This window comes from Papaver somniferum, chromosome 4 (assembly GCF_003573695.1).
Source record: "Papaver somniferum cultivar HN1 chromosome 4, ASM357369v1, whole genome shotgun sequence".
Taxonomy (NCBI): Eukaryota; Viridiplantae; Streptophyta; class Magnoliopsida; order Ranunculales; family Papaveraceae; genus Papaver; species Papaver somniferum.
The window spans coordinates 108,732,471-108,747,610 of NC_039361.1; positions in this window are offsets into that span (position 1 = coordinate 108,732,471).

The following is a 15,140-nucleotide window of genomic DNA, read 5'->3' on the forward strand; positions in this document are numbered from 1 at the left end:
TTCTAAGAAAGAAGAGAGACAAACGGGTCTTTAACAAATCATCATCTAGAAAACATTTTTCTTTGACCAAGAATGAAATTATCTCTGAAGATGATGATGGATTTCAATGCTTCAGATGTCACGGTTCTGGACATATGGCTAGAAATTGTCCCAACAGAATATAGCATATCACGCTACTCTTTATTTTATACCTGAGGATAAAACCTATGAAGCAGCATCAGATAGTGATGCATTATTTGCCGAAGCTAGCATTTGCCATATGAAGGAGTCCGACGAACTACTCGCAGACGGTTTATCTAGATTTGAAGTTATTAGCAAACTCTAAAATTGAAAAGAAAACTTGACAATTTAATAAGATCATTGTCTCATAAATCTCAAAAGGTAAATAAAGTATAAGATAAACTCACCAACATTATTGTACTAAAATATATAGAGACATTGACATATTAAAAGATGACTTATAATGTATCTCAGGTATTTCCATCAAAGTTTCGGTTATGTTATTTGGACATTAGTCTTTCGGGAACATGTGTGGTATTACTAGAAACAATATGTTTATCCTCTCAAAGTCTTATCTGCCAGAAATCATCAAAAATGAAGAGGGAACGAGAACTATTGCAAACGCTCGGAAAGGTCTAGATCTCATGTTATGTTCCTTTTGTGAAAGAAATGGCCACACTGCCAATTCATATTTGGATTCCAAAAGAAATAAAAAAATTCTAAAAAAACATGAAAAATAATAGAGTCGGATCTTGATGAATCTACCAAATCAGGAAAAAAGATTGTTGAATCTCATATGTTTAATTAGAGGAAGAACCAAAACAAGTTGAGAACACAAGATTCTGTGTTCATTGATCATCCTCAAAATGTTTCTGTCACCTATTGTGAGACTGTTTCTCACCCTATTAGAGCATAACTCGGTTGAAACCACCAAGCGTTGGTATGTCAAGTTTGGTTGTCATATTTTAGTGAATCAAAAGTATAGATGTAGTATTAAAAGTTTGATTACGTACTAGAGTCAACTTCGTATAGGTTAGCTTGAAAGTATTAGGATATGAGACATTACAAGTATTACGTGAAGACTTGAAGAATGTGAAGAAGTACGGAGCTACAACGACGACATCATCCTTCCACTTGAGGTTAGTAATATTTGACTTGAATTGTTTCATTCCCTAACGTATCTTTCAAGGTCGTGCATATTGAAAACATAAATGTGAAGCTATGAATGATTATACTCTAGTTAGACGTAGAACTTGTTTGTTTGCAGCTGACTCGGCGTCTGAATCTGAGTCAACCCCTGACTCGGACCGAGTCAGCAGTCAGACCGTTTGTTTTCCATTTTGAGTCAGATCTGACTCAACCTATGACTCAGACATAACCCCTGACTCGGACTCATTTGAGTCAGGTAACAAAATACCCTTGACTCATGGGACCAAACCACTGACTCACTTATTTCCGAGTCAGATGAGTCAGATCTGACTCAAAACAAACATATCGACTCAGATCCAGATGAGTCAGGTGATTTCACTCAGATCCAGATGAGTCAGATTCAGACGACTCAGATAAGTCAGGAGTAAACAAACATGGTGGTAGTATTAAGGAATACAATACAGAGTATAACGCTTATATTTTGAACTTCGTATATAAGACATCGACATAATCGTTTGAATGCTATTGTGATTATGTATGGGTATGAGGTGAAGATTTCATCCTAGGAAACAATGTTTTACATTAGAGCTGGCAAACAAGCCAAAACCTGCGGGTTAACCCGTGTCCGGCCCATGAAAACCCGAACCCGGCTCGGCTTGTTTTGAAACAAGCCGGGTTCGGGTTGGAGAAATGTCGGCTTGTGAGTAAACGGGTTAACCCGTCCCGGCCAGTGAACCCGCGGGTTCAACCCGTAAACCCGTGACTGAGCTATCTTCACCTATAAAAGACACGGATGAATGAATCATATCACTTGAAAACTTACTTATAGGTATTGTACAGAGTGAATGTTGGTTGATCTAAATATATTTCATTTCTGTAGATGGTATGTCTTGGCATTAGGTACTACTACCAAGTTCTTGCATTTCCCTGATTCTTGCCATGGAAGAAGAATTTTGCATAAACCACAATTCAATATACTCTCTTCGATGTACTTGTGTTTTGTGTAAGATCTCCACCCTGAAATTTTGCGATGTTCCAATATCGTAAATGCAGAAGCATGGCAAAGGGTCCCTCAAAACAAGACTAAACTAGTTCCTACCACTGGGAAGAGCTCAGAAAGTCTCCTAGCATCCACAAATGTAAGAAGAAGTAACTTAAATACCTCTTGTGCGTCCTGAGCCACTATAACATACAATTCAGTTACTGAAACCCGAATAACATTTGCCACCACAAATGTGCGTAAGACTTAGTAAAATGAAATGACAACAATACCATAACAGTGGTTAACTCATACCATTTCCATCTCCAGCGAATACGAAAACTACTGCGCATATTCTGGACGACAACTCTTGCTTGGCTATCTCTTCACCCAGGGAAATGACTGCAGCCTTAGCAGCAGCGAGAGAAGGAAACATGCAAGATGCTCCAAGTGAGAGGAAAGGTGTTGAATATCCCAATCTAAGATATCCTGAAACCAAACCGAATAACAAACTTACAAAATATAGGTAATTCTCTTAGAAATTTATACCAATCATCCAAATTAATCTATGTAGAAATATATAATCTTAAAAAGTGAGTCAGATTTTACGCTTTCTTAAACATGTAAAAAATCATTTAGTCCATCTCTAATTAATCATTTAGTTCATCATCACCATCTGTAATATTTCAAACCTAATTACTAGGGGTGGATACACCCAACTGGCTATTAGCACTTACCCTTCACTTCCCTTGAACATTAATGCATATTTACCTTGCAGAAAGTAAAGTACAGCATAAAGGTCAACATCAGAGATCAAATGTTATGATAGCAAACTAGATATTAGAACCTATTACCAGCACCAAGATGTCTGATATTACCTAGCAACATTGTGTCAATCAAACCATTTATGCAGTGCGACAGCGGTTAATGGCCATTTGATAGCTTCACCATCACCATTACGAGATCCAAATTCCATGCAAGCATATCCAAATTCCATGCAAGCATATCCAGTACTGCCAACTTCATCCATGAAAATTGTTGCACGTGTGTGTTCCTTGTGAAGAAGCCAGAAATCACAAGTTAATAAATTTAGATGGTAAACTAAAACCACGAACTTAGAAAGAAAAAGTGCCACTGCCATACCCCATTAAAAAGAAGAAACGACTGAATTTCAATCATATCCTTGGCTGTAGAATCAAAAAATCAATATAAAAAACACTAAAATCTGGAACACCAGTGGAAAGATGGCAGAACTGATTAACACTTCATCCAACCAAGAATTCAAACCTAAAACTATTTAGGTACCAATATTTCCATGTCTGCATCACTCCAACACTATTTCACAATGCTCATTCAACATCATCACTAGATTCACTACCCATGATTCAATCTCCACCTCTACCAGCAACGTCTTCTTTATAATCATCTAGAGATTAACTCATGAACTCTAATTCCTAATTGGGGAAGAACAACAAGAACCCTAATTCTTAGAATCAAAATTAAATCCTATACAATCATCTCTACCTTAATCAATAACAAACCCATGAAATATTATACCAAAACAAATTCAATTTCATAAATAAATCAATCAAAACTGAAACCCCAAATTTACCTGGTTTTGATTCTTCATCAGAACAATCTCCAATCGATAATTCAACATCCAAAATCTTCAACAAAACAAACCCATCATGTAGTTCCGTTTAAATCTTCTTAATCCTCTCTCGTATCAAATTCCAAACAATTAACAGAAACCCTAATTTTACTTCTCTGTTTCATCATCTCGAGCAGAACTATATCAATCCCCTGACTCTCCTCCTTAAAGATTCACCACTACAACAACACCTCCATCATATAATCGTTTCATCAAACACTTCTCTCAATCGATCTCTCACAAACTCTCAGAATCGCTCGGAAAAGAACTCAAGAAAAACGAAGATGAAGAAGAAATAAGAAAAAAGAAGAATAAGAGGGAAGAAGAGAAGGGATACGAGTCATTAGTCATACGACTCTCAAAGATAGTTAGGATTAGGAAACCCGTGAGCACCCGTGAACCCGCAAGTTTTATCCGGGACGGGCGCAGGTTGGATAAATGACCACCCGTGAAGAATTTCAACCCGCAAGCTTAGGCTTGTATTAACCCGTAACCCGCGGGTTGGTCACAAGCCAGCCCCGTCCCTCCCGTTTGCCAGCTCTATTTTACATTCGTTTAAAGGAAGTAAATTCATAAACTTGTTTTGTGAATCGAAAGGGAAATCTCTAGGCTTATTGGTATTGTTATTCATTCTATATCTTTTGAACTACCAATATGTGTGTTTAGTATAACCGCTCATGACTTTCTTACGTTCTTGGTAAAACTATTCACAAGGCCTGACTTTTGTATTGGTATGACTCCTATTAGTGAAAACGATCTTAAGTAATCACCTGAGATGGTATGGTTGATTTAGTGTTATTGGTATGACCAACTCTAGGCAAAGAGGAACAGATCCTAGTAAGAGGTGCAACCGATCACAAGAGGGGAATCGATCCTTGTAAGAGGTGCATCAAGTTTCTAGATATAGGGAACCGATCCTATGAACATGTGCAACACGTTTTTAGAAATTGGTAATCGATCCTATGGACAAGTGCAACAAATACAAGTTAGATTCCACATATATGTGGGAACCGATCCTATATACCTAGTCAACCAAGTTTTGGTAACTAGTATGACTAATTCTAGTACCCACATGGAGGTAGAACCGAAACTTAGTAGAACCGTGAAACCCATGTTTGGTGATTTGATAGGATAATAAATCATGTAGTGCTTCGAAGTCAGATGAGCCAATTCTAAACTTGTTTGGAAGTGTGGAAAATCGATTCCAAGATTGTAAGTATGAAAGAAGACTTACAAAGTAAAGATGTTGACATACTTTGAACACGTGCAGTAACGCTTACCTTTTATTATTCAAAGATACTCCTTAATAGCTAAAGGAGAATCCCGGATCGAAAATAAATTGAGAATCTTTTAATTTAGGTTTTTAATTTTATATTTGGAAAATAAAAATTAATAATGTGCATTTACTAGTTGGAGAGGTTCTAAGAGATTTCGGTCAATATTTGGATAAAGCATTTCTAGGAATTATGGAAACCGAATTTGGAATATATTGCATATATTGAGAATATTTTCGTTTTTGGAAATTCCTTGGTCTATAAATATTGAAGTTTTCATTTCGAGCAAACTAATCCTCAGAGCCAGCAAAACTACCTAGTTGTATTGTTACTGGTGGAGCCGCCTATTCGGAGAGGAAAGTAATATATTTAGGTGAAATCTCTTACGAACGCTCGGTTTAAAGACTTCTTTGGGATTGAGAAGCTCTATTAGTACCGTTGGTGGGAAACTAGATAATTGCAGTTTATCTTTTTTTTTTCCGATTGATTTGATTGACTTGTTGAACTTTGATTGACCTAGTTTTTTGATGCTTGAGAATCTTCTCTTCTGATATAAGATTCACTCAAACTTGATCAAAGTTTAGACTGTTTTGTAGTTGCAGGAAATCCTACACTACACCCCTCATATGATTTCATTAACATTCAACTCATTTTAGATTAACAATCTTAATTTTATTGATGATTCTTTGAACAAACTTACAAGAAAAGATAAAGAAATCAAGAATAACCACTGCTCTAGATTTTCTCTCTCCTATTTACTTGCTTCTCACCCAGAAAAAGATCTCTCTCTTTCCTTTACAACTGAACAACTATTTATAGGGAAGTACCTAGTGGATGACAGCTAATCTGTCCTTTATTTTTGGATATGTCTTGCGACATTCTCGCATACTTACAAATGTTATTCTCGCAAACTCTCTAATTGTCGCAGGACCATCACATTTTACTCATGATTTTAGCTGACGTAGTTTATTGTGTCATTTCTGAAATTGTTCTGCGATGCTATTGTGTTGTGTTGTTGATAATTTCGCTTAGATATTATTGCTGCGAGATTCTGATCCTACATCTTGCCTCTTCTCATATCTTCTCTGCGAAGTAGAGAATGATGTGAGAAATGCCGCAGCTATGCATCTCTTCATATTCTGAATTTATCACTCGTATCCTCTCTTCCATCTATTTCTTGACACATCTTCTGTAACCGCTGCTTTTTAAACGCTCACGTCTTTTCGTATTAATGGTGTTTATTTCTTCGAGTAGAAAATCCTCTCTATATATTCTTCTTACTCTTCTTTCCATTTTCTTTTTACTTTCTCTTCTCTTTTTATTCTCTCATCTCTGCAACTCTATTATTCTTCCGTAAATTCTGCCATTGCAACTTTTCTTCTTTCTTCTTCTTTTACTCTTTTTATTTTCATCTTCATCTCCATATTGTTCCCTCTGAAGATCTTCATTGTTCGTAACTTTCTTAATTTTTACGAATTAATCCTCCTGCTGGTGTTTTCCACGGATTCATCGAGGTTAGTTTTCTTTTTTCTTTCTTATGGGTTTTGCTGAAATTGATCTTGCTTACTGCTTTATTTAATGATGTTGCTTATGTGAATCCCATACTGTTGTTATTTCAGCAAAAACGCCTCCAACACCAAATTTACGGTTCAGAACCCTAATATTCCCAAATCGCAGCATAAGATTGTTGTACACAAAAGAAAGTCTGTGAATCAGAAGGTAGTAAGAAACATTATTCTTTTCTAATAACAATATTGTTGCCTCTGTTTCTTATCTGGATTGTAATTCGCAGGGTGATAAGGATGTCAATAAACCTCTCAAGAAATCTCGCCACCTTAAAACCGTTGAAACCTCTGTTCCATTCTATTTACTTATCTCTTCTAAATCTTCTGCGACATCTTCGCAAGTTAAACCATTATCTCTAATTCCCGAAAAGGCTGCCTCATATTTCATTTCTTCAACTGACCTTTCAATGATTGAAACCCCCATTATTGATCCTTGTATCAATGAAACTTCTTCTCCTCCTATTGATAATGTTTCTCAACCTTCTATCATTGCCAGTTCTCTACCTGAGCCTCTTCCCTTTTCGAAAGAAACCGTGGAAGGAATAGATATTGCTTTCAAAGTTTTGTCTGAAGTCCTGGATGATGGAAAGAAGTCTCCCATTGATCCTGTCAAGTCTGGTATTTGCGAAATTCTGAGTAAGTATTTCGGTTCTTACAGAGCTTCTTCGCAAACAGCTTTGGAAAAAGAGTGTAATGCTCTTTGTCTCGAAAATCAAAAGCTTCAAAATGTTTTGCTAGATCGCGACAACCTTCGCAAGAAGAATGATGAACTGAGAGGTATGATTTCCTTATCTGGTCTTCAATTTGCCTTTCTAATGACTTTATCCTTTCCATATTTAATTATCCTTGAAATCCATCTTTCGCATGTTAAGCCTTAAACCAGAAGCGAATAATGGAGAGATATCAATTTGAATTTGCTGTTGAAGAATCCCGTGTTGATAAAGAGATTTTGATGGATCAATATAACCAATTATATAACCTCTATTCATACATTGTTGATCATATAAATAATCTTACCAACGAAAATACTCAATTAGTTCGAAGGCAAGATTTATTAGGTAATGAAATATCTCGCCTCTCTTATTCTTTAACTAAAGCTAATCTTGGGATGGAATCTTTATCAGATGAGAATAAAACTCTATCTCAAGAGAAACGAATTTGTTTAAATAAGAAGGGGATATCTTCGCAACAACTTAGCATCCTTCAGAAAGTATGTGATGACCAAGAGCAATCTCTTCGCTCTTTGAGAAATGAACTTAAAGAAGTAACAGAGTCATCTATCCCTGAAAGAGATACACTCATTCAAGGTAGAATAACTTTAAGTATTAAGGTGAATCAACTTAAAGAAAAATATTCCAAATTAGAAAAATCTTATTCTTCTCTTGCGAAGAAAAATGCCTTTCTTATTTCTAAAGAGAAGAATCTTCAGTCTCGACTTAAAGGTTTAGTTGGAGATAAATTTGATGATGCGATGGACTGTTGGGAGAATAGTTTTCTGAACTTGATTCAACATCTTATTTCGCAAAAGGAAGGTAGTCATAATAGTTTGACTACCTTAACTATCTTTTCTTTGTCATATCTTTTTGAGTTCTTCATCTTACTGAAATTTTGTATTCTACTTTTCGCAGTCTGAGAAAAATCTTCATTTCTCCATTTCTGTTTTGGAGGCTAAATATGCCAAAATTCGCAAAGAAAATGCATTACTCGTCTCTATCCTTACTGGTTCTCGCGACCGAGCAGAAAGAAGACTTGATTATCTTGCTTACTTTAAGGATATTCAAGATAGGAATCATCAGAGAGCACTTCTTCGTCAAGTTCATCTCCGGGCTGAAGTCCTTGTAAATGATATTTTATTGTCTAAATCTCTTCCTCCTACATCAATCGAACCTTTGGAAGTAGATGATGATGAAGTTCCTCGTCCTACAGTGATTATGATTATGAAAGTGGTGCAGAGGATAGTCTTTTGGAAGATAGAGAAGAGATTCCTTCTAAGGAAGCAACTGCTGGTGCTAATCAAGATGAAAACGAAAAATAAATCTCTTCTGAAGAAGTAATTGCTGGCGATAATCAAGGTGCTAATCAAGGTGAAGATCAGAATCGAAATGAAGGAGAGGTTGGCGATAATGAGAACATTGGCGAAAAACGTCTATTATCTCCTTCTACTGGAATTAATACTGAAGCATGAGCTTCTTATCTAGTTCTATCTTCTTGAATTGTCTCATCTTTATTATTTTTTGCGAATAATATTCTTCAACCAAATTTGGAATTAATTTCCCTTTTTAGTATTTTGCTGTTGAGAAAGATAATGCCTCTTGTTTATTGATTCCCATACTTTCCTCTCATTATCTTTCTTGCGAGAAATGATTTGTTATGAATACTTATAAATATTTTGTTTTGTCATGTGGTCTTATTTTTCCTTCCTAATTAAAGGTCTTATTATGCCACCTCTTGTCATTGCGACAAAATCGCAGGACGTTCTTGCACTTTCATGAAAGAACCCATTGATCTTTCCTTAAATTTTTATTTTGTATTATGGCCTCTTCAGGAATGTTGCGACAATATTACAGGCCTAAATATTCTTGCAAAAATAAAGCCCCATGACATTGTTGTCTTGCGACGAAATCGCAGGACGTCTTCGCACTTTCATGCGAAAACCCATTGATCTCGTCTTATCTTTTTCTTTTGTATTATTGCCTCTTCAGGATTGTTGTACAAATATGAATAGCCTTAATACCCTTGAGAGTAAAAAGCCTCATGACATTTGCGTCTTAAGACACTTATCAGCTCCCTAATGGAGGGTGCCGCCCTTATCTCCCCCATGGTTGCCCCTTCAAGGAGGCGTACTTCTACCATACAAGGTTATATCCTCCCATCCAGTCTTAACAACAACCAGTTGTTTTCGTAGCCTCTTATCCCTTTTACCTATAGGGCTTATGGTTACGAGACTGCACCTTAAGTGGGGTTTTCTTCGGGCCGAGTGCAGTATAAGCCAAGACTTGTAAAGAATGGCAAGGTACGCTTCAAACGCCCCTAGAACTCTTGACTCAACCGTGTACCTCGACGCCTTGATCAGATTCTGCACTCCGTGGGAGAGTCCTTATTACCTTAGTCGCCCAACCTAAGTCATATGCTTAAGCTGAGAATCCAAGGTGCCTCTCCCTGATGGGCTTTATTGACCCCAAATCTCTATGACTCAGGTTCCGGTGGCGGTGTAGCCTTTCCCTGAGCCATGCAACAGGTACCCCCTTATATGACGTACTTTAGGTCTTACATTTGCCTCTTGCGAAATTTTATTCGCGAACTAGGGTGTACGCCATAAAGGTTCGCCCCTTTCTTTTATGTCATTGTTCTATGATTATCTCTGCGAAAGTTTCGCACATCATGATCTTGTTTTGATATAAATAATCTCGCAATTATTCTTTCAGAATACATAACTTCTCAAAGCTTTTTACGGATAATATCTTTTTAAGTACAACCTGTTCCATGGTCTATCAAGTCTATGACCAACATCTCTACCTTCTGGATCCATTAATTTATAAGCTCATGTTCCAACTATCTCCTTAATGATGTAAGGCCCATCCCATTTTTTCGCTAATTTTCTACCATTTTCTCGTAGATATTGGTGTCTCTCGCAGAACTAAATCTCTTGGTTGGAATTCCCGTACTTTGACACATTTATTATATTCTCGGGCTAACCTTCGCTGATAATTCTCCATATGTTGTAAAGGTCTTTCTCTTTTTTCTTCTAATTCATCAAGTTTGTTTAAGATCAAACCCGCACTAATATTTTTCTCCCAAGCTTCTCTCTTTGTTGTCGGAATAACAACTTCTGTTGGTAACACCGCTTCAACTCCGTATGTTAAACAAAAAGGTGACATTCCAGTAGCTTCTCTTCTAGTTGTATTATAAGCCCATACTGCATTATGTACTTGTTTGCACCATGCTCTATGATGTCCTTCCAATTTCTTCTTTAATATATTTGCGACTGTTTTGTTTGTTGCTGCCTCTACCTGCCCATTAGCTTGTGGATACAAAGGAGTAGACTTTCCACATTTTATCTTAAATGCATTAAGTAAAATTTCTATGTTATGTCCTTCAAACTGTTTCCCATTATCAAATACCAACTGCGCAGGAATTCCGAATCTGCAAATGATATTTTCGAATATGAATGTAAAGATATCTTTGTCGCGAATATGCTTTACTGCCTTCACTTCTGTCCATTTTGTGAAATAATATGTTGCGACTATTAAGTATCTTCTTTGCCCAGAACCTGGTAAAAATAGTCCCACAATATCTAAGCCCCATTTTCCAAAATGACACACACTAGTTGAAGATGACAATGGTGCTCCAGGTGCATGTATTTTCTTTCCATGATGCTGACAATCTTCGCAACGTCTTGATATTTGTTTTGCATCTTCGTGCATGTACGACCAGTAATAGCCTTGTATTTTTGATCTATGTGCCAAAGATCTTCCCCCGCTATGTAACATTTTTAGCACTTTTTCTCCTTCCTCTCGTGTCAAACATCTGAGTGATGGTCCATTAAAGGATTTTCGGTATAGCAGCCCATCTCTTAATTCATAATTCGTTGCGCGACTTTTTAACTCGTGTGCTTCCAATCTATTTCTTGGTGTTTCTCTTTTCGCCAAATATGCATGAAGTTCTGTTCTCCAATCTGCGATATTGTTCGTTTGTTCTTCTTCTTCACCGTCTATTATCATCACGTTTAATTCTTCTTATTCTTTATTGATTGATGGTGACAGAGGTGTTTGTATTTTTATGCATCTCGCAGTTGGATCTGTCATCATGCTTGAGATGAAAGCAAAAGCGTCTGCGAGTCTGTTATCCTTTCTTGAAATGTGCCTCCATTTTATTTTTGGGATTTTCATTGAAAATTCTTCAACGAGCTTCTTGTATTTCTTCAAGGATTGTTCATTTGTAGTGTACTCTCCCTTTATTCGGCAAATAACTAGATGCGAATCACTAGTGATCCTGACATTTTCTAGTTTCATTTCTATTGCGAATTTTAATGCATGTATTACAGCTTCATATTCCGTTTCGTTATGTCGCCTAAAAATGCGGAATATTCCATTCTGAATAATATGTTGCTAGGAAGACCATGGATACATGCAATAAAATTTGTAGTATCAACGTTGCATCAATTCCCCACACCAAATGGAATAGGTGAAATCATAGGAGATGTTGACAATGCGAAATTATGTCATCAAATTGAAGTAAAGCATTATGAAGGATGAGCAAAAAAGAAACAATTTCGCAGAAAGTTGGCAAAGGAAGCAAAGAAAGAAGAAGAATTTAGAGTATACACGATAAGGGCAAAAGAAGGCAGGGGAATACCCAGCGAAATTTCGGAAGAAGGAGAAGGACTTGTGAAAAAAATAAAAGAACCAACACCAATGGGAGAACCCAAGTCCAGTTACACCGCCGCAGAACCAACAAAAGAAGTAAACGTTGGTACTATAGAAGAACCTCTAATATTGAGAATTGGAACCAAGATGGATGTAGAAGAAGAAGAAGAAAGAACTGTTAACCTTTTGCGAGAATATAAAGACGTTTTCGCAGGGAGCATGGATGAGATACCGGGAATAGATCCATCAATTGCATGTCACAAGTTGGAGATTAACAAGAATGTGAGACCATTTAAACAAAGAATAAAAAAAAATCGCAACATCTTACCATTCCCAAATAGAAGAAGAACTACAGAAAATGCTTGATGCAGGAATCATAAGAGAAGCTAAATACCCAGAGTGGATAGAGAATATGGCCATTGTCCCAAAGAAAAACAAAGGAATAAGGATTTGCATAGATTTCACTGATTTAAACAAAGCTTGCCCTAAAGATAGTTTTCCATTACCAGATATTCCTCAAATGGTGGAATCCGCAGCGGGAAATGATAGGGTATCGTCTTTAGATGGGTACAAAGGATATAACCAGATCCCTCTCGCTGAAGAAGATCAAGAGAATACTACTTTCTTCACCCCTAGAGGTTTATATTATTACACGAAAATGCCATTTGGTTTGCTAAATGCGGGAGCGACATACCAAAGAATGGTAGATAAGGTGTTCGCGAAATGGATACACAAAACATTAGAAGTATACGTGGACGACATTTTAGTAAAGATTAAAGAAGCCAAAAACCATGTACAGGACATGAGGGAGATTTTTGAACAAATGCGGCAGTATAACATTAAACTGAATCCTGGGAAATGTAGTATTGGAGTTGCATCAGGAAATTTTTTAGGCTACATTGTATCAAAGGAAGGAATACAGGTTGATCCAGAAAAAGTGCAAGCAGTTCGTGACATGCCAACACCAGCAACAATAAAAGATATACAGAAGTTGAATGTATTTTTAGCTTCGCTGGGGAGATTCATTTCGCGATCATCAGACAAATGCAAATATTTTTTCGATATACTCAAGAAGGGTGCGAAATTCAAATGGAATGATGAATGCGAAAAAGCTTTTCAAGGGATCAAAGAACATCTTATGAATATAACTATTTTACAAAAAGCAGAATCAGGAGAAGAATTATTGATCTATCTTGCGACAATGTCGCATGCATTAAGTGTCGTGTTATTGCGAATAGACGCAGGAGTGGAGAAACCCATCTATTACATTAGCAAAACTTTTAATACTGCCGATAAAAATTACTCAAAGATTGAGAATATAATCTTAGCATTAGTTTATGCATCATTTAAGCTCCGCATATATTTTCAAGCGCACAAGATAAAGGTATTAACAAAAGTACCAATTGAATCAGTGATGAAGAATTCAAAAAGATCAGGAACAGTGGAGAGATGGAATGCACAAGTAGGCCACTTTGATATTAAATATGAAATTTTGTCTTCACCAAAATCACAAGTTGTTGCAGATTTCTCGGCAGAATTTCCTTTAGAAGAAGATGAAGCGGTAGAAGAAATGATGGACATAGAAGAAGAACACGGAGATCCAAAAGACTTATTAACAGGACCAAATATATGGGAGATATTGGTATATGGATCATCAAATGGAGAAGGCAATGGAGTTGGAATTGTTTTAATTTCTCCAGAAGGAGTGAAGATGGCTTTTTCATTCAGATTGGAATATTCCGCATTTGTTATGTAGCCTAAAAAATTTCCTGATGCAACTCCAATACTACATTTCCCAGGATTCAGTTTAATGTTATACTGCCGCATTTGTTCAAAAATCTCCCTCATGTCCTGTACATGGTTTTTGGCTTCTTTACTCTTTACTAAAATGTCGTCCACGTATACTTCTAATGTTTTGTGTATCCATTTCGCGAACACCTTATCTACCATTCTTTGGTATGTCGCTCCCGCATTTAGCAAACCAAATGGCATTTTCGTGTAATAATATAAACCTCTAGGGGTGAAGAAAGTAGTATTCTCTTGATCTTCTTCAGCGAGAGGGATCTGGTTATATCCTTTGTACCCATCTAAAGACGATACCCTATCATTTCCCGCTGCGGATTCCACCATTTGAGGAATATCTGGTAATGGAAAACTATCTTTAGGGCAAGCTTTGTTTAAATCAGTGAAATCTATGCAAATCCTTATTCCTTTGTTTTTCTTTGGGACAATGACCATATTCTCTATCCACTCTGGGTATTTAGCTTCTCTTATGATTCCTGCATCAAGCATTTTCTGTAGTTCTTCTTCTATTTGGGAATGGTAAGATGTTGCAATTTTTTTTATTCTTTGTTTAAATGGTCTCACATTCTTGTTAATCTCCAACTTGTGACATGCAATTGATGGATCTATTCCCGGTATCTCATCCATGCTCCCTGCGAAAACGTCTTTATATTCTCGCAAAAGGTTAACAGTTCTTTCTTCTTCTTCTTCTACATCCATCTTGGTTCCAATTCTCAATATTAGAGGTTCTTCTATAGTACCAACGTTTACTTCTTTTGTTGGTTCTGCGGCGGTGTAACTGGACTTGGGTTCTCCCATTGGTGTTGGTTCTTTTATTTTTTTCACAAGTCCTTCTCCTTCTTCCGAAATTTCGCTGGGTATTCCCCTGCCTTCTTTTGCCCTTATCGTGTATACTCTAAATTCTTCTTCTTTCTTTGCTTCCTTTGCCAACTTTCTGCGAAATTGTTTCTTTTTTGCTCATCCTTCATAATGCTTTACTTCAATTTGATGACATAATTTCGCATTGTCAACATCTCCTATGATTTCACCTATTCCATTTGGTGTGGGGAATTGATGCAACGTTGATACTACAACTTTTATTGCATGTATCCATGGTCTTCCTAGCAACATATTATATGGCGATTCCATATCCACCACGCATAGTGTCACGTTTGTTTCGATCTCTCCTAGTGGAATTCGTACCACTATTTCTCCTTTAGGTTTTGTTGTGGATTTTCCAAAGCCATGAACAAGATATGTTGAACTGGACATTTCTTCATCTTTAAATCCCACTCCCTTGAACGCATGATAAAATATTATATCTACTGAACTTCCTGTATCGACTAAAGTTCTATTCAATATCCATTCTTCCGT